Source organism: Pygocentrus nattereri, chromosome 17, assembly GCF_015220715.1.
Source record: "Pygocentrus nattereri isolate fPygNat1 chromosome 17, fPygNat1.pri, whole genome shotgun sequence".
Taxonomy (NCBI): domain Eukaryota; kingdom Metazoa; phylum Chordata; class Actinopteri; order Characiformes; family Serrasalmidae; genus Pygocentrus; species Pygocentrus nattereri.
In genome coordinates, this window is record NC_051227.1 from 21,145,821 (window position 1) to 21,172,883 (window position 27,063).

Consider the following 27,063-nt stretch of genomic DNA (forward strand, 5'->3'; position numbering starts at 1 on the left):
AGACTACCAGAGGTGCGAGGAGCACTGGGTACTTAGCTTTCATTAGGCAGAGCTCTGACAGTAATGAGCCGAAAGCTCCATCAATTACACCCATCAGACTGGCCCGATGTCATCCGCTCATCACACCGACTATTTTCAGCTCGCTAGGCTACAGGCAGCTCGGGTGAATTGGAGTTTCTCTGTTCCCTCACCTTACATCAGGAGAAAGGAAGTTACTCTTCCAAAGGGGCCTCAGCACTGAGAGCTAATTGCTATAGTGTGGATTCGCGCAGACAGAAGTCCAGTTGCCGATTTGCTCAGATGATTGGATGTGCTCCAGACAACTTGTGGTAAATATATCTTTACAAAGTTGAGCAATGGTGGATATCACACGGCATGCTCTGAGAGTTACATAAAACTAATGAAGAGCAATTCAAAATGGCACTGGAGCTCTTCTCACTGTACTGGTGCTATTGCACATCAGTGCAATGTTCACTTCATACTACTTCATGTAAACTGATTTCCCAAAAGACCTGATCCACAGTCTTTATAAAAACATAGACAAATAATGATTTAGTGACATATTGATTTAATGACATATATATATATATATATATATATATATATATATATATATATATATATATATATATATATATATATATGTAATTTATATATATGACATATAAATGTCAAATGCACCACATGGATATGTCACTAAATCATTATTTGTCTATGAAATGTTATGCTACCAAGACAAATTCAATACAGCTTGTAGAACTGGAGAGTACTGTTGCATGAGAAGCACTCATTAAAACAATAGGTCATATGAGAACAACCCATTATAACCTTTAACAATGTTACTTTGTCATGACAGCCTAATCATGTCAGTGGTCAAAGGCAGGTAATTTGTAACAGCAGATAAGGTCTAAAAGCTGTCCTTACTTGATTGCAGAGGATGTAGAAGATAAATGAAAACACATCAGTCAGATTTTAACTTCAGCTGTTACCACTACAATACAATTACTGCTAATTATCCATGAACTCATGGATAATTGCAACCTCTCTGTAGAAATGAGGCCCTAGAGAAAACATTTATCTGTGTCTTTGCTGTTCTAATACTCAAGTTATTTATGTATTTATTTATTTATTTACATCATTCCAAAAATGTTGGGACAGTTCAGGTAAAATGTAACCTGTATTCAAATGTAGACAGTACAAAGACTAGATATTTAATATTGAGCTTCATTGTTTTTTGGTGAATATATGCCCATTTCATATACCAAAAAAGGCTTGGACAGGAGACTAGGTAGCTGTAAAATGGTGACATGTTAAAACAATACAAAAACTTTAGGCATAAATACAACAAATTTGACCCTAAAGACAGTTTTTCCATTTTAAAAGCAGTGCATTGTTTTATAACATAATGGATAAAACCTCATCAGAATTCTTCACCATCTGCACACAGGTTTTACATGAAGCTGAACATGAAAATCACATGATTTCCATAGAATATTTCCAATTTTCACCACTGACATCCAGCGAAAGCAACAGTGGTTGCATGTTCCACCCGATGAGGGTGAATATCATATACAATCACATGCAAACGTTTGGTGGGTCAAATGATATGTTGGTTTTCTTAGTGAAAATAAGTTAACATGCTGTACAAAAGCACTTCTGCACATTTGAATGTGCATTTACTATATAGTTGCTAAATTGTATATAGTATTGTAATGTAGTGTATAATGTTTGTATTAATTTAATATAGTATATAATATTTTTTCATGCTACATTTTTTTATCATGGTAATCTCTGCAAATAATTACAAACTGTCTGCTAAAATGTGTAGAACATTGTAATATTTTAGTGTGTTGTCCTCATTTCTACTTTTATAAAACATGCAATTTGATTAGGCGTGCCCAAGCTTCTGCATATGTCTGTAGGTCAAACATTTGTATGTTATATACACAGTTGCTCCAACTGTGATTGCACCTCTCTCACTCTCATTATGCTACTTCATGTCTCGGGTAACTGGAGCTTTCAACTTCCTTGTTGCTTTTGTTAGTTGTTTTCTGCTCATATCTTAATCCAAGTGTCTCCCACGAGTACCATCCAGTGTAGTCTGCTGAATTACTGATTGCCAACATCAGTGGTGTGTTTTGCCTGTAGATGATGCTTGAGGCATGATGTTCTTCAGTGATGAGCAAATTCAGAGCATTGCAGTAAGTAAGTGATACTTTTTTAATCCCAGGGAAATTCCATTTTCCATTGCATTTGAAGTGAAACATCACATACACACTAGTGAGCAAACACTAGGGGGCAGTGAGCACACTTGCACGGAGCGGTGGGCAGCCCTATCCATGACACCCGGGGAGCAATTGGGGTTAGGTGTCTTGCTCAAGGACACCTCAGTCATGTAGTGTCGGCACTGGGGATCGAACCGGCACCCTTTCGGTCACAAGGCCAGTTCCCTAACCTCCAGCCCACGACTGACCCCAGTAGCTAGAAATAGCAGTTTTATCAATAGAGTCATTAATGGAACTTACCATTTTGAGGCTGTATTTGGACTAAAGTCATAGCAACATACAGCAGCTGGGCTTTAGCGCGGAGTTATGGGTGTTTTGAAAGGTGAAACAAGGAAAAGGCATTAAAAAAAATTAGAAACATTAATGATTTATCATGACAACATGTTATGAACATCTGAATGTTGGCACTACTAATACTACATCAGAGAAAACATTGACAAAAAAAGTAAGCAATCAGTTCATTCAAAGCACTGTTTTTTGTTAGTGTATTAGAATGGGTATTACATTCCCAAAAGCAAATGCTCTTTGTCTGTTTCTTGCATTCTATAGCTGTCATTTTCCTTACGGACCCCTCCTCCTATACTGTGACACTGCCAAATGTGGGTACAGCCTTTTTTCATGTGTGCTGAAAATGGATCTCTATATGAAAAAAGCTTTATTCTTATGTCCACATTCACTCTCTCTGCTGCTATTGTAGAAGAGCACAGCTGAAGAGATGAGAGGAGAGGAGGGGAGGGAGGGAGGGAGAGAGAGAGAGATGGAAGGAAAACAGAGCCGTCAGAATAGATATGAGGAAAGCAAGTAGAGGAGCACCTGAGGGAGCAGGAATGGCGAACGCATCATTAGTTCAATTTTCACCCCACATCTGATTTCAAAAGAAGGCGCTCACATAAGAACAACATTCAACACAAATGTATCCTTTCTTGGAAAGGAAAAATGTGAAGTGAGCAATGGGCAAAGTATCTTTCAAATTTTAAGCAAATGTAGGTGCTGTGTTAATGTTTCTCAAGTATTCTGTATAAATTCTATGAACACATCTGTTTAAAGCTACCATACTAGATTCATAAAGGTCAAAGAAATGCAGACACAGCCTACAGAATGGTACCCTTGTATAAAAGCCCAGCACTCTTATGTGCAATCATCATCCACTTTACTAGGAACACAAACCTTGTGCTACCACTCACTGGCCACTTTATGAGACCCACCTACCATACAGGTCCATACAGGTGCATAATTTATCATCCACCTTCTAAACCTTTCATTATTGGTCAGTTTCTGACCACACGACTGCTGTTGAACATGTTTTATTTGGATGGTAGAGCATTCTCAGCACAGTGGTGACAAAGACACTGTAGTGTTTATTGCATGCAGTAGTATGAGTTAATGGGTTTTCAGGTAGAGTGATCCACCACTCAAAAATATCCAGCTGAGAGCAGCTCTGATGAACTCATGAAGAGCTAGAGGATGGCTAATGCAAACTGTGCAGATAGAATGCAATCCACTGCAAGGTGGATTTTCAAGGCAATAAAGATACTAATGAAGTGGCCACTGAGTGTAGTTGAAATCTGAGTGAAGCTTTATACCAGGAAACTGCAAGAGCACATTTGGCTTGTTTCTAGGATCAGCAGGGTTCCATGTCACTGATGAATTGCGAATCTGAGTTCTTTTTACCTGTCCTAAGAGACACACCTAAAAGGATAGCAACTGACCTGTCCATTCTCTGCCCCTAAATGTGTTCTTTTGTAAACACCTAAACTGGAAGTACATCATGTTTAGGCTTTGTAATACAGGTAATACTCTAACACTAGATCAGCTGCATTTTAGCAGTGTGGCCATTGTTGTTAGTATAGCCTTTTAAACTGTAAAATCAATTTAATGTAGCAACTCTAAATAAACAGTGTAGTAGTGAGATGAGAATAATGCTTGAATGCTGAATTTCACCTCTGGACATCACATCAACATCAACATGAGTGCTTACACCGTCAACAGTAGCAAAGTACTTTTTTTCAATTTTAAGATGAAATTATAGGAAAATTTGCTTTAGCTCAATGAACATAGAGACAGAGTAATTAGCCAAATCTCCAAGACAGACTATAATATAAGTTTTCTGTTTTGAGAAGGTAAAGACATAGTTAAAATGAATTAATTAGCCTGTTACTAACAATACTTGCATTCACGGAGGCATCTAGGCCTTTTCCCACTTTGGAAGAAGCATGCAAAAGCATGAAAATGGCAGAATTCCAAGCTGTGACTTCCCATTTCCCATTTATTTTTATATTTAAATTTACGGCATTTGGCTGACTCTCTTATCCAGAGCAACTTACAAAATCACTTTACACAGGTAGGCAAAGGTAGCATTAGGAGTCTTGCCCAAGGACTCTTATTGGTATAGTATAGGGTGCTTGTCCAAGTAGGGGATTGAACCCACTACACTATACCAACCACTACACCAACCATTTCTAAGTTGTATAAGGCGTATCTGATTTCTGATAACATTCTACTGTCATAGTTTACCTGTCTTGGCTCCGCTTTCCTCTCCTCAGTCTGAGTCTTTGCTTCTAAGTTTTTTGTTTCTTTTCTTTGCCAGGTGTTTCTAGTCTTGTCCCTTGTCTTGTAACCCCCTTGAATTAGTCTTGTTTTATCTAATCTTGCATCTGCTATGCTGTGTTTGAAACGTGTTTTCTTTGCTTTTTGAAGATCTTTGCTTCATATTTTGTTCCTTTAAATTACTTTATATAATATTCATCACACAGGGCTGAACAATTTGTATAACTGTATAATAATGCAATTGCAATAAGTGCAATTTTCTGACCAATAATGTAACTGTGATAATTGTGATTAATTTCTATAAGTTAAGCTCCGGGACTGCTTAGAGAAGAACACCAGCATAACCATTTTTTCTGGCTTGGGACTTAAACTCTGAACATCGTATTCCAGGTTGCCAGTTAGTCATGGTTGTGATGTGACATACACAGAACACGGGTGTTCAGTTGCTTCTGATTGGTCCAACTATTTTACAAGCAGTTCACAAGCTCTGTGATGTTACTTTACAATTCCCCACGTAAAACTTAAGCCAGCATAGTTGATGAAGTGGGCTTAAACTCTTGAGATTTGAAAACTGTACTCTTTCAAATTCTGATTTGGAAAAAAAATGATTAATCTTTCATCTTTAACACATACATACATCCTCAAAGTCTCCATTTGTGTAATCTGTAAAGTTAACAAGATAACAACAGTTGTAAGTCATTTAAGGTGGAGGATCGGTAAAGTTCCTAAGAAAGTAAAATATGGGAAATTTACATGAACCCCGTAGTGTAACACTGACATAGGCATGCCATAACCATCTCATGGCAGGTGTCATACACTATATTTCCAAAAGTATTTCCTTGTCTGCCTTCACATGTATATGAACTTGAGTAACATCTCATTCTTAATCCTTAGCATTTAACATGTCAGCCCACCCTTTGCAACTATAACAGCTTCAACTCTTCTGGGAAGGCTTTCCACAAGGTTTAGGAGTGTGTTTATGGGAGGTTTTGACCATTCTTCCAGAAGCGCATTTGTGAGGTCACATACTTTTGTGAGGTCAGATACTTTTGGCAATATATTGTATGTCATTATAACAGATTTTGACCAGGAAACATAACACGGTCATGTTACTATAACTTTGTCATTACAGATGTCATAATATTTGATGTACTGATGGCTTATGTCACATGCTAAAATATGCTATGAATACTCTGGTTAGTTGCCATGACAACAAACATCATGGTCTCTGTCATGACAGCATATAACAGCATATGATACCTGCTATGACATGTTTACAGCTTGGTTATGTCAATGTCATGTATCAGGGTCCATATAAAGTGTTATTAAAAGCAGTCTCTTGTTTCTTCTTTATGATGCATGCATGTTTGCATCCTTGGGCTCAGTGTGAAATTAAAATCCTTCTCCATTCTATCGATCCTGTGAAATAACACATTTACCGTAAAACACAACAGTGGCTCTGTGCTAAACGATGGTGTGCATACCTGGCAGTCAAAAGCTATTAAGAACTTGACCTTCACTCTGAGAGGCACAGAGTGAAAACTGCTGGCACAACGGGGTCCTGACTGAGAGACAGACAGAGAACCACACACACTCTATCCCTTCCTGAGCCCAGATTATATACACACAGAGAGGTGTGAGACTTTGACGAACACTCTCATTTCTCTGACAGCTTCAATCCACCTCTCTGTTGTTTGGGGAGGAAAAGCCTGGCGTTTAAATGAAACAGCTTTGTGGAGAAGGCGCTGGGCTGGAATGAGCTGTTTTTTGAAGGGAATGGGTCTGCTGCCTGCCCTGTGCTCTCCCTCTGTCTCCCTTTGCCATTGTGATTGGAATCTGCTGAAAGAAGATAGAGAGACCATTGGCAAGTACGATCAAGGCAGGTGACACAAGCCAGCATGTGGATGGTGGGGAACTGAACTGGTCTGGTTTCTTTGGGTCAAAAATCATACAGGTTTGTCAACAAGCCACCCCTCTCAGCCCAGAACAAACATATCACTGCGTGGCAGAGCTCTGTGGAGCATTGTGTAAAATAACTGCTGAGACGGCTTCTGGATATCAATCAGCTTTTTAAATCCTTTTAAACTGCGTCTGATTGTAGTCTTATCATACAATAGAACCATTAGATATATAGCTTGTAAGGCTTGCATTAAATGAATATCACCATTTTTAATTCAATTTAGTTTAGAAGTCTCAATTTGAACAACATTCAACATGTATCTTTTCTTGGAAAGGAAAAGTGCAAAGTGGGCAATGGCCAAATGTTAAGAAAATGTATGTGCTGTGTTTACATTTCTCAGATGTTCTGTATGAATTCTATAAACATCTCTGTTCAAAGCTACCATATGAAATTCATAAAGGTCAAAGAAATACAGCCATAGCATGTCAAATGGCACCCTTGTATGAGAGTACAGCACTTATATGTGCAATCATCACCCACTTTAGTAGGAACACCAACCTTGTGCTACCACTCACTGGCCACTTTGAGACCCACCTACCATCCAGGTCCATTATATCGGTGTCCAGTTACAAAGGTTAGCCCATCTGTCAGTGCACCAATTTTAGAAACTAATCTTAATCCATTTAATCTCAAATTTTACCCAGATATGTGAGGGCATTAATGTTTGATGAAAAAACAAGACACAGACTACAGTGGGATCCAGAGGTCTGAGAGTTAAGTGTTACAGATGACAAGTAAAACAAAGAAGAAATATTCAAATCCACATTTAAGGTCGCTATTCAAATAAGCAGATATGTGACATTGACAATGTCAAGAATTAATTCCAAAACAGTGTAATTCAGGGATTAAGATGTTCAAGAAGTCATTCAGAGTTGTAAATGGTTAGTTGTAGAGAAACTTGCTCACACTGATGCCTTTAGCGTCACTATGTCTACCGCACAAATATTGCCATTTTATTTACTACCCAAAACCACCAAGTGAACCTACATATGTCTGAGTTTTATATACACTCACCAGCAAGTTTATTAGGTGTACCCATTCAGTTGCTTTTTAACACAAAGAGCTAATCAGCCAATCACATGGCCACAACTCAATACATTTAGGCATGAAGAGGTGGTGAAGACAACTTTCTGAAGTGCAAACTGAGCATCAGAATGGGGAAAAAAGGGGATTTAAGTGACTTTGAATGTGGCATGGTTGTTGGTGCCAGACGGGCTGGTCTGAGTATTTCAGAAACTGCTGATCTACTGGGATCTTCACACACAACCATCTCTAGGGTTCACAGAGAATGGTCTGAAAAAGAGAAAATATCCAGTGAGCGGCAGTTGTGTGGACGAAAATGCATTGTTGATGTGAGAGATGATAGAAAGGCAACAGTAACTCAAATAACCAACCAAAATCTCTGAGGAATGTTTCCAACACCTTGTTGAAAGTATGCCAGAAGAATTAAGGCAGTTCTGAAAGCAAAAGGGGTTCCAACCTTTTACTAGCAAGACATACCTAATAAAGTGGCCATTTGGCCATTGAGTGTGTATAATGTTAATGATGCTAAAATATGGATAAATCTCTAAATATTTTAAAGTTTTCTTTTGGGACTATTTTGCCTCAAAATGCCCTGCATGTACTCTTCTACCATACCAAAGTACCATAAAATGATGTCTTGGACATGAAATCCTTAAGATGTCCAGTTTCTATCACCACCACCATTAACAATTTCTGGAGAATGGAGCACTTCACATCAAACTGCTTTGAATGACATGTTTACATATTGACTACTTAATTATGTAGAATAAATTTTACATTTCCTCTTTATGACCTTTGTACTCAAAGTTCAGGACTTTTTATTCCTTCCCTTCAATTAAAGCACATATTCAGATGACCCTCAAGTAGATTTAATCTACTCATCAGAGACTTGTCATTCAGTTAATCAGCTCTCAGGCACCCTCAGTACTCAGCAACAGACCATTTAAAGATTATATGTACTAATCATGGTAGTTGTAGAAAGGAGTGTAGGAAATGGGGGTTGCTGAGGCGATTGGAGCATGTTGAGATTTCAGCGCCCTCAACATACAACGCTTTCCCATGTCCCTGGTTATAAGTGTATAATAACATTTTCCTTACTTCCTTTCTCTAGAGCCTTGATGTAGACATCATGTGCCACAAGTGTGACCTTGAAGTAAACAGCTCTGATTATGTGACTAATTAGACCACCCTCATAAAAATGAAATTTACACTTTATTGTTGAGATGAAAGTACATTATCTAGTCTTTCAGAGCTTTAAAACTCAAAAATGAACTGACTGTAATGCAAATCACCCACAATTAATTCAATTTTTCATGGTATAAATATAACCTTTTCACTACATTGCGCCAATACATATTACCTCAGTAAAAACCATGAAAAGGAATTTGGCAGAGCTGGTCTGACTTTGCTTTATGACCATGAATCCTATCATAACACATCAGTTCTGGTCCTTATGAATAAAACTACAAACTAACCCCCAGAAGAGCACAGACTTCATTTGGAGTGTATAGGCAGCATAACAGCAACCCAAAAATGACCTCTGTGTTCCCTCCCCTTATAATATACTGAGACAGAAACAGAAGTTTAAGTAACCTGTAACGTAAATAGTATAAAATAGCTCAAAATGTGGCATTAACTACAAATTAAGATTGTCTTCGTATTTGAATTTTTACCTTGATGTATCTTGTTTGTCCATGGTACAGAGCCAGACGCTCTTGAGGAGCCAAGGAACAAATCAACTGTAGTGCCACATATATACATTTGTAATTTTAATACATCTCATGCACTGAGCATAGAAAAATCAGCCATATTGCAGCACTGACAGTGCCTTGCTCGAGGGCACAGTAGGTAGTATGGAACGATACATGCAGACTTTGTCTGTCACCAGATTTGGAAGCATAAACATGAAACCAGTCATCTAATTACATCCACACAGTGATATTATAATACACAACTTAGAAAAATCACAGCAATCCGCCAGTAAGTGATTTGTGAGTCATCAGCCTTCTTACAGCAATTCAAGAACCTAGTATCTTTGCTGATTGTGCCTCTCAACGTAAATGAAATTTGGAGAATAAACCACTATAAAAGGCCACAAACCGCTAGGCAACCCATAAATGAATGGAATAATTTGTTCTGTGATAAATGAACTCCCTTGAGTCCAGAAGGAGAAGACTAAGAACTACAAATGCATCTTGTATCTCTTTCACAATGAAAGTAAAGAATTTTTGTTCCAAGTAAGAATGTGAATATTGGGAAGATCTGCAATTCTGTAAGCTATAGTTCTATAAGCTAAGGTGGTTGGTTTGAAACAACCTTATAAATTCTTGCTGTGTACAATTTCTACATCCACAGAATGAGAAGTGAGCAAAATATATTGTGAAGGATAGAATCAGTTTTTCAGCTTGTATGTAGATTGAGGCTAAGTAAAGTCTACAACAGTGGTCTCCAACCCTGGTCCTGAAGAGCTAACTTCCTGCAGTGTTTAGTTACAACCTGTATCTGATAAGCTGCCCTGCCCCTTAAGTAGCTCTAATATATCTGATCCAGCCAATCAGGGACTTGGAAAGAGGTTAATTAGCTGAAGCAGATGTGGTAAACTGTGGTTGGAACTAGACTCTGCAGGAAGGTAACTTTCCAAAACCAGCGTTGGAGACCACCGGGCTACATGCTTTTGGTGTTTTATCATATCATTCTTACAAGATTCTTTAGTAAAGACACTAGTTTTATATATATATATATATATATATATATATATAAACATGGCAACTCAAAGAACCATTTCAATGTTTCCATGTTTCGGTAATCCATGGTTAAATAGTTCTTACAAACCCAATTCCAATGAAGTTGGGATGTTGTGTAAAACATAAATAAAAACAGAATACGATGATTTGAAAATTGTAACCTTCTCAACCTACACTCACCAGCCACTTTATTAGGTATGCCTTGTTAGTAAAATGTTGGACCCCCTTTTGCCTTCAGAACTGCCTTAATTCGTTGTGGCATACTTTTAACAAGGTGTTGGAAACGTTCCTCAGAGATTTTGGTTGGTTATTTGAGTTCCTTTTGCCTTTCTATCATCTTGAACCAGTCCGCCCATTCTCCTCTGACCTCTCACATCAACAATGCATTTTCGTCCACACAACTGACCTCTCACTGGATAGTTTCTCTTTTTCGGACCATTCTCTGTAAACCCTAGAGATGGTTGTGTTTCAAAATACTCAGACCAGCCCGTCTGGCACCAACAACCAAGCCATGTTCAAAGTCACTTAAATCACCTTTCTTCCCCCCATTCTGATGCTCAGTTTGCACTTCAGCAAGTTGTCTTGACCACCTCTACATGCTTAAATGCATTGAGTTGCGGCCATGTGATTGGATGATTAGCTGTTTGTGTTAACAAGCAACTGAACCGGGGTATTTAATAAAGTGGCCGGTGAGTGTAAATTCAATTGAATACACTACAAAGACAAGATATTCAATGTTCAAATGGATAAACTTTATTGTTTTTGCAAATATTCACTCATTTTGAATTTGATGCCTGCAATACATTCCAAAGAAGTTGGGACAGGGGCATGTTTACCACTGTGTTACATCACCTTTCCTTTTAACAACACTCAATAAGTGTTTGGGAACTGAGGACACTAATTGTTGAAGCTTTGTAGGTGGAATTCTTTCCCATTCTTGCTTGATGTACAACTTCAGTTGCTCAACAGTCCGGGGTCTCCGTTGCCGTACTTTGCACCTGGACTGCAGTAATACCCGCACTCTTTTACTATGAAGCCACGCTGTTGTAACATGTGCAGAATGTGGCTTGGCGTTGTCTTGCTCAAATAAGCAGGGACATCCCTGAAAAAGACGTTGCTTAGATGGCAGCATATGTTGCTCCAAAACCTGTATGTACCTTTCAGCATTAATGGTGCCTTCACAGATGTGCAAGTTACCCATGCCATGGGCACTAACACACCCCCATACCATCAGAGATGCTGGCTTTTGAACTTTGCGCTGATAACAATCCGGACAGTCCTTTTCCTCTTTGGCCCAGAGGACACAACGTCCATGATTTCCAAAAACAATGAAATGTGGACTCTTCAGACCACAGGACACTTTTCCACTTCAGTCCACGCATCAGTCCATCTCAGATGAGCTCGGGCCCAGAGAAGCCGTCGGTGTTTCTGGGTGTTGATATACGGCTTTTTCTCTTTGCATGGCAAAGATAATGGAGTTTTAACTTGCACTTGTAGATGGAGAGATGAACTGTGTTCACTGACAGTGGTTTTCTGAAGTGTTCCTGAGCCCATGTGGTTAATATCCATTACAGAATGATGTCGGTTTTTAGTGCAGTGCTGCCTGAGGGATCAAAGGTCACAGGCATTCAATGTTGGTTTTCTGCCTTGCCGCTTACTTGCAGAGATTTCAGCAGATTCTCTGAATCTTTTGATGATATTATGGACTGTAGATGATGAAATCCCTAAATTCCTTGCAACTGCACATTGAGAAACGTTGTTCTTAAACTGTTGGACTATTTGCTCACGCAGTTGTTCACAAAGTGGTGAACCTCTCTCCATCCTTGCTTGTGAACGACTGAGCCTTTCAGGGATGCTCCCTTTATACCCAATCATGACGCTCACCTGTTTCCAATTAACCTGTCCACCTGTGGAATGTTCCAAACAGATGTTTTTCGAGCATTCCTCAACTTTCTCAGTCTTTTGTTGCCCCTGTCCCAGGTTCTTTGGAACGTGTTGCAGGCATCAAATTCAAAATGATTGAATTTTTGCAAAAAAACAACAAAGTTTATCCATTTGAACATTAAATATCTTGTCTTTGTAGTGTATTCAATTGAATATAGGTTGAAAAGGATTTGCAAATCATCATATTCTGTTTTTATTTATGTTTTACACAACATCCCAACTTCATTGGAATTGGGGTTATAAATCTGTTTTTTATTTCTAAAGAACCTTCAAAATGGGTTGTTGTAGCACCAAAAAGGATTCCACTATTGTTAGACATCATACAACCTTTATGTAATATTACTACGGGCTAATTATTATTAATTATTGAATAATGAAGATTGCATAGTAATAAGCCTGCATTTTCGTGAGTTAACTTCCTCACAATCACTTCTACAAAAACAGTTCATTAACAGAACCAGCCACTGAAGGGTTCTTTAGGGAATCAAAGGTGTTTCTACTATGGCACTGCTCCAAAGAAACCTTTTGAGTGTTGGCATGCTATCCTCCCATTAGGCTGCCACAATGATCCCCCTATGGTATAAGGCACAAGAGTTCAGAGCAGATAAAAGATGCTCTATGCATGCAGAGATGTTTCATGCAATGGTCTTTGGTTAAGAAAAATATTATGACAGTACAGGAAACCAAAGCTATGAACTAGTCAATAACAGAAGGCTTGAGCATGTCTACCTGTAGCCAGGTTTCCACTTAATCAGTTTTATCTGTAAAAATGTTATTTAAATTTGAAACTTATACCTAGCATTCTTCCTTTCTTACCACCAATGCTTGACTGACTCAAACAATTCACATACAATTTATCTCCTTGTGATCTATCACATGACGCTAGAGCTTGAATAGCTTAACACAGTGTTTTTTTTTTAAGTACAGACTTTAAAGACTTTAAAGACTAATGACCCTGATCTAGAATATCACCCAAATGACTGTTTCACCATTTCAGCTTCTGCCTTCCAGAGATGAGGGGCTTCTCAATTCACTTGAGGCTTGAGGGCAGTTGCAATTTGTGTGTCATTGGAACTCTCGGCTGATTGTCTATCTAAACACCATCAACAGAGTTTTTATCGCTGACCCATCCAGCACTTCCCTTGTTGCCATTCTGTGCTCTGAGGTAAATAAGTCATGTATTTTTGCCTTGCATCTACATGCAATCATTAAATTCCTTTTGTCATTCCCTTTGTTCCCATTCCACGATTTTTTCCAAGTGATTTTGGGCCATTTCTTTTGGTCCATTTGCCATGAAATTTACACGCAATGTAAAGAACAGACATTTACACACACACACACACACACACACACACACACACACAAACACACACACACACACACACACACACACACACACACACACATGCACACGCCACTTTATTAGGTACGTAAAAGTAAAAAGGTTGCAAGTAAAAGGTTGGACTTTTGCCTTCAGAACTGCCTTAATTCTTAGTGGCACACTTTCCACAAGGTGTTGTAAACATTCCTCAGAGATTTTGGTTGGTTATTTGAGTTACTGTTGCCTTTCTATCATCTCAAACCAGTCTGCCCATTCTCCTCTGACCTCTCACATCAACAAGGCATTTTCGTCCACACAACTGCCGCTCACTGGATATTTTCTCTTTTTCAGACCGTTCTCTGTAAACCCTAGAGATGGTTGTGTGTGAAAATCCCAGTAGATCAGCAGTTTCTGAAATACTCAGACCAGCCCGTCTGGCACCAACAACCACGTTCAAAGTCTCTTAAATTATCTTTCTTCCCCATTCTGATGCTCAGTTTGGACGTCAGCAAGTTGTCTTGACTATCTCTTCATGCTTAAATGCATTGAGTTGTGGCCATAATGTATATAATAAATAAATTAAAGAAATAGACAATATATAAAGAGTCTTTAGCTAATGGCATCAGTCCAAAAAACATTGGCATTAAAGAATCTGATCATTATTCATTCCACAACAAGACTGTCCAGAAAAAAAAACAAAGAAACAATCCACATCATAACTCAAAAAGAAAGGTTAGGTTTAAACCAGCCTTTCAAGATTGATCTCTTGTCAGTGGTTGCCATCACAACCTTTCTTTGTTGTGTACTAAGAAACAAATTAGAGTCATCAAAAAGCAAACAAAGTTGTGGACAAAAGAATGTCGACAGATAAATAGCCACAGAGAATTTGTGTGACATGCAACCACAATGCCTTCACAATTGAAACTGAGCTCTACGTATGATATTTGTGCAAATAAAACTAGTCCAGGCTAAAACACCCCTTAAAACATCTGTCAAGGTCTCCTCTGTCCCTGTCTTCATCTGTTTTCTTGCCCTTTGTTGTAGCCATGTGCTCTTTAGCCATGTGCTTGTGTTTTTGTTGTGGTTCTTTTGCTCCGACCCTTTCCCCCTCCTTCCCCTTTAGTATCCTCACCTATCTGTAGCCTCTGTCTCCTCCCTCTCCCAGGTGTTGTCCATTTGTTGTAGCCTTTATCTAGCCCTTTGTTTCAGTCAGTGTTTGTCTGGTCTACTTGTCACTTTGTTAGATGTAGTTATTGTGTGACTAGCTCATGTTTGGTTTGCTCAGTGTTTCCTTGTTAAGCTTAATAGTATAAGTCGCAAGTACATCCAGCCTCTTTGCTCTCTACACACATGATAACATCAATATAAATAGAGCTAAACTGCTATTAGCTGAGTAGGAAGATACATGTAAATGTGCTTATGGGTTTTTATGCCATCAACAAAAACAATGTATTAAAACAAGCTGTTTTAAAACAAACTGCCCTGCGATGTACTGGCAACCTGTCCAGGGTGTATCCTGCCTTCCACCCGATGACAGCTGGGATAGGCTCCATCTCCCCCCTCGATCCCGAGGGAGAAGTGGCTTAGAAGATGTGTTAGATGTTTCTGTTTATGGAAAAGATTGAATAAAAATATTCTTGGTTGGTAATCGATAAAATAAACATTGGCTGACAAGACAGCCCTCCTAATAAGGTAATATAGGGAAGCAGACTATGGATTGTACGCAGTAGACTCTCTAATGGGGAAAGAGTTTCTGGGCTCACAGAAGGGAGCTGTGCCAAATGACAGTTTAAGTTATAGCTGAGGTTCACTCTTGTACATATATGGAGGGCTGTGTGAGATGCCCTATGGAGAGTTGAGCAAGATGGCCCTGTAGGGAGAAAACCGTCTGGTAAGAGTCAGACCAGAGTGGGTTTTAAAAAAAAGACATCATATGCGTTTGGTTTTAAAGATGGTATGGCATTGTGTAACTGGGGTGGGCAGATTACCTCACAGCCCCAGAGGAGAGTAAAAAATGTATTTTTTAGATGTTTTTTGCATTGTGGTTGACCAGGAACCATGTTGCCATTTTACATTTTTAGGCATTTGGCTGACGCTCTTATCCAGAGCGACTTACAATTTGATCATTTTACACAGGTAGGCGAAGGTAGTGTTAGGAGTCTTGCCCAAGGACTCTTATTGGTATAGTGTAGGGTGCTTACCCAGGCGGGGGATTGAACATTAGTCTACAGCGTAGAAGGCAGAGGTGTTACCCACTACACTGCACCAACCGTTTGATGCTTAAATAAAGCGCAGGCCTTTTCCTTCATTCCACAAGAAACGCGGTGGCTGTCTTTTTGTCTTTTTGCATTCCTTTTCATCATTTTTCATTTTTGTTGATATTCTTTGATTCTTTTCATTCTTTCTGAAGACATTAGATTAATAATATAGATAATATCAGAGTTACTTATAAATGTCCAGAACCTGGGCAAAAAAAGAGAGCTCTTGGTTGTGACAACATTTTGAAGCATTGTACATTATTTCTTTACATTTTACATTGAGATCTTTTATGAAAACAAGGCTCCACAAGTTGTTTTTCCATTACATGGGCCCTAGACATATTGTGATTGTTACAGCAGCCAGAGAACATTTCTTTGCATCTGCCGAGCATTTTATAGAAAGACTTGCAAACAGCATGCTTTGGACATTTCCATGAAAAACATGAATAATGTGGAACCATCCATTTCTTCTGTTCTCATTTCATATCCACATGCATCCTCTAAGCACAGCGCACCAAAGAAAAGGCTCTGTTTTGATATCTGGCATCCAACTGTGTTTCTATTTCTCCATATTGCAGCCTTCATACATCTTGACACACATCTTTCTTCCCTGTGTCCAATTTTTGACTGTGACCTTAGGGTTAGTTCTGATCCCATTGATTCAGGTCATGACACTACTGCAGCCACTTTGGCTGAGACTTCACGGTGATTGTGCACACACAAGCACATTCACACACACACACACATATCTCCCCCCTGTCCAATCTCTGGCTCTGACCTCAGGGCCAGCACTGATCTCATCGATTGTGATGACGCCACTGCAGTCACTTGGGCTGAAATTCAGCGAACACTCAGACATGCACTCCAGTGGAGAGTACAAGATGTATTTATAAAAGAGAATATTTTACATGGATATTTATGAAATGAAAAAATGAAATTCATAGACAAGAAATCTAAAGCAGGTTTGTGTCCATGGTCGCATATGGGATAAATAAGTCTTGCTGAAGCAGTAGCTGGCTTTATGAATAACATCATTTAAACATGATACCATCAGTAGTAATGCAGTAGAATGTAGGACAATCTGTAACTCTTCACTGCTACATAACAGTAACATAACTATACCTTAAACCCCTCAGGGCAGATGTCATATGATGCCATTCAGTAATAACAATGTGATGTTAGCATTGTCAGGGACTGTAATATAATGCCCAAATAAATATCTGTTACAGCTGCACTGTGTTAAAGAGTGCTGTGTGAGATCTTTCTTACCTACTGCTATAAGGCTCTACAACAATTCTCCTTACTGCAGAGACCGGTACTGATCTGCTGCTGTCTGAACTGTGCTGAACCACATCACGGTATCTCCTCTCTGATCAATCAAGACTGTGCAATATATCACAACTATTACTGTAATGACACTTTTCACTATGCATTTTACTTTATACTACATTAATGATGCAACTCAAAGTTAGTCATGTCTTTAATATGTGCTGTTAGACTACCTCATACCACTCAGTGCCTGCTGACTGTAAATACAGCAAATCTGCCTCATATGTCCATTCTGCATAATTTATGTACGTTTATGTGTAATTATATGTCTTGCTACTGACACACTGCAATTTCCCTGGGATCAATAAAGTTCTATCTATCTATCTATCTATCTATCTATCTATCTATCTATCTATCTATCTATCTATCTATCTATCTATCTATCTATCTAATGCTTGATGTCATGACTGCTAACTGTAACATGCAACATGTCATGACATTAAACATTATGGTAAATGTTATGGCAATTACCAGTGAGGGCAACATGACATATTACTGAGCAAAATATTGCCATGGCAATTTCATAACATGTTTTTGGTCAAAATTATGTTATGTAAATAAAAGTGTGCAAAATGCTACAACAGCATATGTACTTTCTATTTGGTTAAACAATTATTCAAATGTCTGTGACACTGCACAGCTCCAGTGAGTTCCTTTATTGTCTTTTGGGTATTATTTGCTCATAAATATAAATTTTGCTTATATATATATATATATATATATATATATATATATATATATATATATATATCCATCCATTTTCTAAGCCGCTTCTCCCTCAGGGTCGCAGGGGGGTGCTGGAGCCTATCCCAGTGGTCATCAGGCGGAAGGCAGGATACACCCTGGATAGGCTGCCAGTCCATTGCAGGGCAGGCAGACAGACACAGACAGTCGCTCACACACTCACACCCAGGGGCAATTCAGTATGTCCAATTGGCCTGACTGCATGTCTTTGGACGAAACCAGAGAACCCAGAGGAAACCCACGCAGACATGGGGAGAACATGCAAACTCCAAACAGAGAGGACCCCAGTCACCTGGCCGGGGAATTGAACCCAGGCCCTCCTCGCTGTGAGGCGACAGCGCTACCCACCGTGCCGCCGATATACATATTATAATACAATATAATACAATATAATACAATACAATATAATATAATATAATATAATATAATATAATATAATATAATATAATATAATATAATACAATATTCTCAGTCTTTTCTCGGTCTCACTACTCCTGGTTTTGATCTTGACTACAAAGTTGACTTAGACTTTAAGAACAGCCACAGCTGTAATCTTGTTCTTCTGACATATGACCACTATTTATTGATGGCCTAGTATAAACCATGCTGTTTCTCATGAACACTCAACTTGTCCTGCTCTATGGATTCAGGCTGGCATTCTCCCAAAAGCAAACCGCTTGTGCCATATGGTTTTTAAACTTGTCATTCACTCGCCATATGCACTTGCCATCTCTAAATCCACTTTAAAGCTCATTTGTTTACATAGGCATGTAATTAACTCCTATGACACTACAGAAGGTGCTAAGCAAACCTCTGTGATGATGACACATCCAGTAGTCAATGTCAACACACAGTGATTCAGAAAACAGGGATATCGTATCATATTTGTCCATGAAGAGTTGGCAGAAAATGAATAATTAATTCCTAGAGACTGCAACCCACTCTACAGTTCCCCTAGAATAACATTAGACTGAAGCTGAGAGCTTGTGTATGATGGGGTAATAACCTACCATGACATATTTAGATACTTCTTGTCTGATTCATCCCATGAACTTTCTATGGCCTCAACTGAGCCGTAATCTTCCTTTGATCATTTAATTTCCCCTCTAATCAGTGTAATGTACCTCGCCTTCCCCACTACCATGGATCTCATACACTATATGTGAGTAATGTTTGCTATGACTATTTATTAGTTGTCTACAATGATCTAATTTTACTTGCTATGAAACATGCGTCTGCAATTAGACTTGTGACCATTTAACTAAAGCAGACAGAAAGAGATGGTTCCCCATGTGAGTCATGTTACGCTCTAGCTTTCTTATCCTGGGGAGTTTTTCCTCACTCTGGTTAAGCCTGGGATGGAAAATCCACACCGCAAAATGTAACACAGCAATACCTTTCCTGCAGTGGACTGAAATTAAGTAAAGTACATCAAAAACTAAACTGAAATGATTTGTATTGAACCAAATTCACTCAAATTAATTCAAATGAAGTCAATTGAACTGCACTTAACTGAACTGAACTTAACTGAGATTAACTGAACTGAAGTGAATACAAATTAACGAAGTGAACCAAACTGGAACTGAATTAAATTGCTTTTAGATGAACTGAAGTAAATTAAAATGAACTGAATCACACTGGAGCTGAATTAATTTGCTTTGAGAAGAACTGGACTAAATGAACTGACCTAATGTGAGTTGAACTGACCTAAAATAAACTGTGAGTGTAGCTGAACTAAAATAATCTGAAGCAAAGTGAGCCAAGCTGGACTGAACTGAATTCCGTAAAGATGAACTGAACTGGCAACTGCCCAATTGAAACTGGACTGAAATGTGAACAGGACTAAACCTAAACTGATCTTAACTGCACTGAATTTGACCAAACTGGATTGCACTGCGCTGAACTGAACTGACCACAAAAACCACAAAAAAAAGACCTGAACTAAAGTGAATCGGATTGAACTGAAATGAACAAAAGTGCTCTGAAGGGAAATGAACCGACCTGGACTGAACTAGACTGAATTGTGTTGAACTGACCTGCACATAATTGACCAGAACTGCAGTTATAATGGAATAAAATGAAAATAAACTGCACTGAATTGAACTAAATCGCAATGAATTGTGTTGAAAAGTGAAGTGAACTGGACTGAGCCGCCCTGCACTGAACCGAAACCGAACCGAAACGAGCTGGACTGAACAAAAACACCAACTAAACGGAGAATAATGAAGCAACTTCATTGGCTGCACTCGGCTGCCCCCGCCCCCTGATTGGCCCCGCCCCCCGCCGAGCCCGCCGTGCTGCGCGTGTGTGTTTGCCGAGAGGAGCGTGTGGAGAGCTGGGGGAAGGGGAGCAGGGCAGCAGCGCCGGGGCTTGGTTTAGATGCGGATTACCCCTGTTCTAGTGGCTCCACCGAGAGATGAGAGGTAAGAAAACGAAAGCGGATTAGTGACATATAGCAAGAGCGTCAGACAGCTGAAAGAGAGATAGAGAGAGGGAGATGTGTGAAAGGCAGAGGAGATGCTGACTGCACATGGATGACGAATCTGTCCGACCTGAAGTGTTTGGAGCTCCTTATAGAAGCGACATTTCACACAAGCCTGCTGCTCTCAATCACAGCAGCTGCTGGATTCGAGGTAAGAGACCGAGAACGTCAGTCAGTGTTGGTCAGCGATGGTGCTGCTTAAGTTCGCATCGTCACCTTTGCCTCAGTTTTTATTGCAATATTGTATAAATAGTGAAAAAAATGTCCAGAAAGTTTCTGTCAGTGATGCAGAACTGTGTCCATGTGCACTAACCCGTTCGGGCTGCCTGCCTGCGTGCCGTCAAAGGACTTTACTGAGAATGAACGCAAACAAGTGATGATAACAGACGTCCGTGGAAATGGCTGCAGTTCACAGATATCTGAGCGCGTCTCGTCCAGATGCTGTAAATATGTGCTTTCGTAAAGAAATGCTGTGTGGCACAGTTTGCTGCTAATGACAGAATGCAGCTGTTTTTGCCGGTCCAGCTCTTAACAGTCACGCATTAAAGCTAGATTAAGGCTCAGATGTGGATGTGTCCTCATAGACAGTGCTGTGTGGCGCTGTAAACGGGAGCATGGGGCTCACATAGAAAGTGCACTTTGACTTTGAAGAGAGATTTTCTTGCAGACCTCTCACCCCGCACTTGCGTTGAAGGTGTAGTAAATGTCAAAGGCGAGCAATACACGAGGTCGCTCTGAAAGTCCTGTTGTTTTACAGTCTAACCATCAATCACCGATTGTTCAGTAGATTTACCGTCTCACCTTTTATTTAGTTAAAGCCCTTCATTGTAATCGTAATGATGTTAACCATCAACCATGGCCGAATGCGATGGTGGCACTGTCTTCATTACTTAAGAGTTTTCTGTGTCTTCATTGGTTCATGATTATCAAACTGATGCAGTGACTGCAATTTGTCGGATTGTTATTAAGGTAGGCAGTATGACAACATTTGATCATAATATTATGATATGCAATATGATAACATTTGATCAGTACAGTATGATAAACATTATCTTTGTGCACAGAATAATTATTGTACTCTTAGTAGTTTTGAAATAGTTTTAAATAGTTATTAGTCAGTTCCTAATTGTAAGTAGGAACTGACTAATAACTATTTAAAACTATTTCAATATTCTCTCTCTCTCACTCTCTCTCTCTCTCTCTATATATATATATATTGTGATCACTAGATCACTATATATCTAAGACTGAACTTTGGAGATGTGGAAAAATATGATGTGTGTCAATAAAAAACAGCAAATCGAATGTTTTTACATGCAGATAATAATATTTCTAGTGAATTCACAGGTTGTATATGAGCCTTGTATGTTACACTGTGTACTACAGTAAAGCATATTGTTGAGGAATATATATTGTGTATTGTGAACATGTAGTGAATTGTGATTGATTTGGTGTTAAAATGGCTTTTGTACCTGGAAATTCAATAACTAAAGGGTGGTCTCTGACTTTTTCACACTACTGCATGCCAAAGTGTTGCAGTTAATTATAATCATTGTGTTTTGTCTTACATACAGTGTAACGCTTTATTTAATTCATGTTATTGCAGCTGTTTTTTTTTCCTATTTAAAGTTTACAGAAGAGGATTTATGCAATCACATAATATTTAAATTCCAACTCTGGAAATCTGCTTCATTTGCCTCACACGCCAGGCTATAAAATTCCAGACAAGTGCACACCAAGTGAAACTGTCATGATGTTATATTTCTGCCATATCTCTCTCTGTGAATACTGTCCATTCAGTGTTTCTGTGAACTATTTTCAAATACGGATGTGGTTTGAGTGACCTCGTGTGAGCGTCCATCACTATATCCTACTTTCAGGCAATAGTAATGGATTACCACAGGACTGCTGTCAGTGAGTCACTTTTCAGCCCTGTGCCTTACGGTGTTAATCAAGATTGTTTTGTCACAGTTGACCTTTCAAGAGCTTATACCCCCATGCACATTAGGTGAAATGAGACAAGAGGCATTGCATATGCTGCTGCATAGTGAATACGTTCATCTCGGTAGCTCAGGCGGCTGCTGTATTGCAGGATTCATCAGAAAAACAGTGTGAAAAAACATACACAGTGTAACATCCAAGGCTCATATAAAGCTTGTGAATTCACTAGAAATATTGGCTGCATGTAAAAACATTTGCTAACTTGTTAGTTTTGCTGTTTTTATTAAGCTTCAACTCATACACACCTGATTGAAATAATGAAATCACCTGTCACAGTGCTCCCACAGTTACCGAAGCCTGTTTGTAGTACGTCTGAATTGCCATCACCATGAACTGCAAGACAACCTCAGAAATGACTTTCTTTCTTTCGTGCAGGCTTTTCTCTGCCTCAAATTTCTTTCTCGCTTGACCAACCAAATATGATAATGGAGTTAGTCCTCCCTCCAAAAGTGAATGTAAATAATGAATGTGGTTGGGAGAGTTGATTGAAGTTCTGGATCTCAACCTGTTAGGTAGAGTGTTGTGCTTTTACTGGGCATCAGGGTCTCAGGAGGCTGGACAGTGTATTTTTGGCTGTTTTGTGTGCCTTCTTGGCCATTTATTTTCATGACTGAATTGTTTAGAATGGAGGACTTGAAAGTATCTAGTAAACTGTGGAGGGGACTAACTGAGACTTGGTAATACTAATTCAAAAGATTTTTATTATTAATTCGGACAGTGCTGGCCTTTCAATGGGCTGCTTTCCCAGACAGATTAAGCTTAGTCTTGGACTAAATCACTCTCAGTGAGGATTTTCCATCAAATTCCTCCCTGTCATGAGCCTGTGTGCAGTAAACAAGCCAGTTAGTCTTCGCTCTGTTGCCATTAAAGCTTGTCAGGGTCATTAAGGGAATGCAGATTTGACTTGCTAAAGAGAAAAATTCCACATTATACCACAACTAGTTCTGACCTTGCAGTGTGATTGGCGGAGAAGCATTCTGTAAGTGCAGATGCTTTCCGATAATGGCATTCTGACCGAATCTCTCTATTAAAATGTGACAACAACAAAGTAATGAGTTTGTTACAAAGTAATTACAATTACGATTGTATCTTTTCCTGTCAGAAAGTGACGCAACCAAATGACACAAACAAAATACTCCCATTGTAAATAAAGAGATTGTAGAGCACATTTTTAATGGACTGTTTTTATTTTTAATGCATCCCATTATGTCTCATCATGCAAATGTTCCAACTCAACGAATACTTTTGACAAAACATGGCTAAATTAGCCAAAAATAGCTGAGGAAAAGCTAAAAAAAAAACATGGAGTGGAGAAAAGTGAGCTGTGTCCAGCACTACTTGAATACGTAGCATTAGGAGGGTAAAGAGGTTAAGAGTTAGGAGGGAATACATGTTCTTAAACGTGTTCTGCATGCATTGCTGTAAATCACCCTGTAAAGCCTGATATAATAATATAAAAGTCAGAGATGTTGGGTCAAATTTCAGGCAAGTTTTTTGGACCATGTCATCCATCATTATTTATGAACATCACACACAGACTCAAAAAGGAAATTTGGCTCAATGTTTGAGTCTCAAATGCAAAATCAGCATTATACTAATGAAATGCCAAAGTAAATAATTCACTTACCTTCAGTTACATCCTTCACCAAGTTTTGACTGAGTTCTCATTTCCAGAGGTCTCCAAATCCCCAAATTTTACACAGTGCAGCTTAGTTATATTTAGTCATATTTCTTTAATCTGTTGTGAGTTACTGGTGTTATATTTAAATGTGCTACACGAATGTAAAGTGTGTAGCTAGTTCAAATCGTGATCTGTAAGCTGATAGGTCTTTTGTTTATGTTTTGACTTGATACACAGACTTCACATGTCCAGTGTAGACCATTGTTAGGGTACTTGCTCAATAAAAGTAATCCATTACAAATGACTTCTCTCAAACTGTAAGGTTTGCTTTACTGATTACTTCTTGCCAAAAAATAGTTTCACTACTCATTATTTCACTTGCAAGTTACTGGAAGGTACATGGAAAACCAGTATTCCTTTCAACACTTTATTAAGAAAGGAATCAGCAATAACAGTATGCATGATTTCAAATGCATGTCAGACAGTTATACTGATTAAAATAATGAATGAAAAAACATCTATAAACTTTCCAGTAGAAACAGTCTTTAAGAATAAAATGCAGGGCTGTTCCTGAATGAAAATCAAGTCCAGCCTGTTTAGATGAGATGTGGGATCTCTCTTTTTTCTTCATCATGGAGATCTATATTCTTTCATATTAGTGTGATGAGATGCTTTGACAGTCTATGGCACGGTTATTCCAGCACTCCACCGATCATACTCACAGCTGAAAATGCGTAGTCAGCTATTGCAGGTTGCACACACAGCACAACTTAATTACAGATAATCTATATAGAGGATATTTATGTTTTGTTAATATTGTTCTCTCACATATAAGAAACAAAGTAACTTAATTCCCATTAAGTCAGTAGCTATAATATGATTCTAAGAATTTCAACTGTAATGCATTGCACTATGTGAAATGCAGGTAACATGTGCCTCAACACCCGCAACCCTGGTGTAGACGACCTCTGTTTGCAATGCAATGTGACTCATTTAGCTGTATTTATGTGCAGGAGCACTTGATTGGAACAGTTTCTCTTGTTGATCAGTTTTTGTGTCATCATCTCAAAATCTCAGAAATATAAATAAAACATAATGTCAACAATGAAACGTATAATTGTCGTATAATTGCAATAATGCATTTGAAGTAATGCTATACCGTGACATATTGGCCCTCAGCCTCATGCCTACAACCGCAGCACCAGAGTGCCAATATGTCACAGCATAGCACTCCTCCTTGTGTATTATCGCATGAATGTACTGTGCAGTCTCTTCCAAAAAACATGATGGAATACCAAAAATATTTGCTTTTCCTTTTTCATGTATGGGCAATTAAGCAACAGCTGTTGTCATAGAAATGGAGCTTGAAATTTCGGCATCATCCAGTGAATATGCAGTAACTACTGATTAATGTGCTTGCAAACTGCAAGCAGAACACATTGCAGTCATATCTGTGTACTTCAGGCTAGTCCTTGTGCGAGATGTGCAATTCCCCAGCTGGGTCTACAGAGAGCTCGCTCACACAGGCCTGGGCTGCTGTTAGTTTCCTGTGTCAGAACCACAGCCACTCTGTTTTGTGCACACTTCCATTTGAGTTTAGTGGTCAATAAAACAGTGTCCAGGGCCCAGCGTTTGCCATCATTTCAGTGGGCATTTATCGAGCGGATTTTAGTTATGGTGGCTTGTTTATGGCCCTGCTGTAAATCTGCAAATTTAAATGTGGCTCAGGCAACACAAAACATAAATAACCAAAGACAGTCTATTCCTAACAAAAATTTTAATGCATTGCCCAATAGATTTGCGTGCCTCCCACTGTGCCTTGAGGGCGTTGTAAGTGCTTTGCTGTGGCTCAGTGAAGTAGAACACATTTGGCATGGGTCAGGTATAAGGGCTGTGCTTACTCCTGCATATGATGACAGCTGTACACTTCACTCTCTGAGTGTAGCCCTTAAGGTGTAAAGCTGTTCACTGTTGTATGGAAATATTAGCACATAATGAGGTGGGCCTGGACTATGTTAATATTCACATAAATCCAGGCCTGTCCTGGTTTATGATGTGCTGCACATTCACTAGTTTTATTGTGGCATCTCTTGTCTAATTACAGACTTCCATTGTAATCATAATGACGTTAGTGGTCAGACTTGGTAGAAAGTGATGGAAGTGCTGGTAAATTTGGCCTATTATACTGAATCATTATCTTTTGGCTTCAAGAATTCATGATCATTAGAGAGATGCACCAGCTAAAATTGGTGATTGTGCTCTTTTATAAAGATGAAATGCATTTATTATATACAGAGTAAAGTTACAGTGAAAAAAGTATTTAACGATGAAAGAATGTGAGTACAGTGATGTACAGACGTCAGAGACATTTTCATTTATTGAGTCTCAGCAACTAAATATATTATCAAAGTCTGCAGGGATATTTATCCACACCTCCAAAGTTCAGTCTTTTGGTTACATGGTTACATTTTCTGCCTTTCGTAGTCCATGAAATCCAAATAATGTATTAAACCACATCAATCTGTACAACCTTAGAGGTCCAGTATTGATGCTGTAGTGCAATTTCTTTCTTTTTTTGTCTGTTTCCTTTCTCATTAAGAGTTTCTTGACAGCTACACATCCTTTCAGACTCATAGTATTGATTTGTCTTCTCACAGTGGGAGGATGGAACACCTGTGGATTTTTTCTGATCTAAAGCAAGAGAGGAGGTTGATTTTCTCTTCTCTCTTTCATGAAAGCACTGTTTATCTGATGGAGACAGTTATGGGTGTCTATGAAGTCTGTTCTTAGTCTCATTTTTTAAT

General features: G+C 38.8%; 1 protein-coding gene across 3 annotated transcripts in view; it reads left to right on the plus strand.

Annotated features, from left to right (window-relative positions):
* Positions 1–20,463: 20,463 nt before the first annotated feature.
* LOC108432998 (WSC domain-containing protein 1) overlaps positions 20,464–27,063 on the plus strand; it is a 35,262-nt gene continuing 28,662 nt past the window's right edge. Inside the window, exon 1 of one of the 3 annotated variants that reach the window (XM_037546722.1) lies at positions 20,464–20,578. The gene's annotated coding sequence lies outside the window, so the exon portion shown is untranslated. Of the gene's footprint in view, positions 20,789–27,063 lie in introns of all 3 variants that reach the window. The other 2 variants (XM_037546721.1, XM_017707203.2) reach the window with 2 other exon arrangements.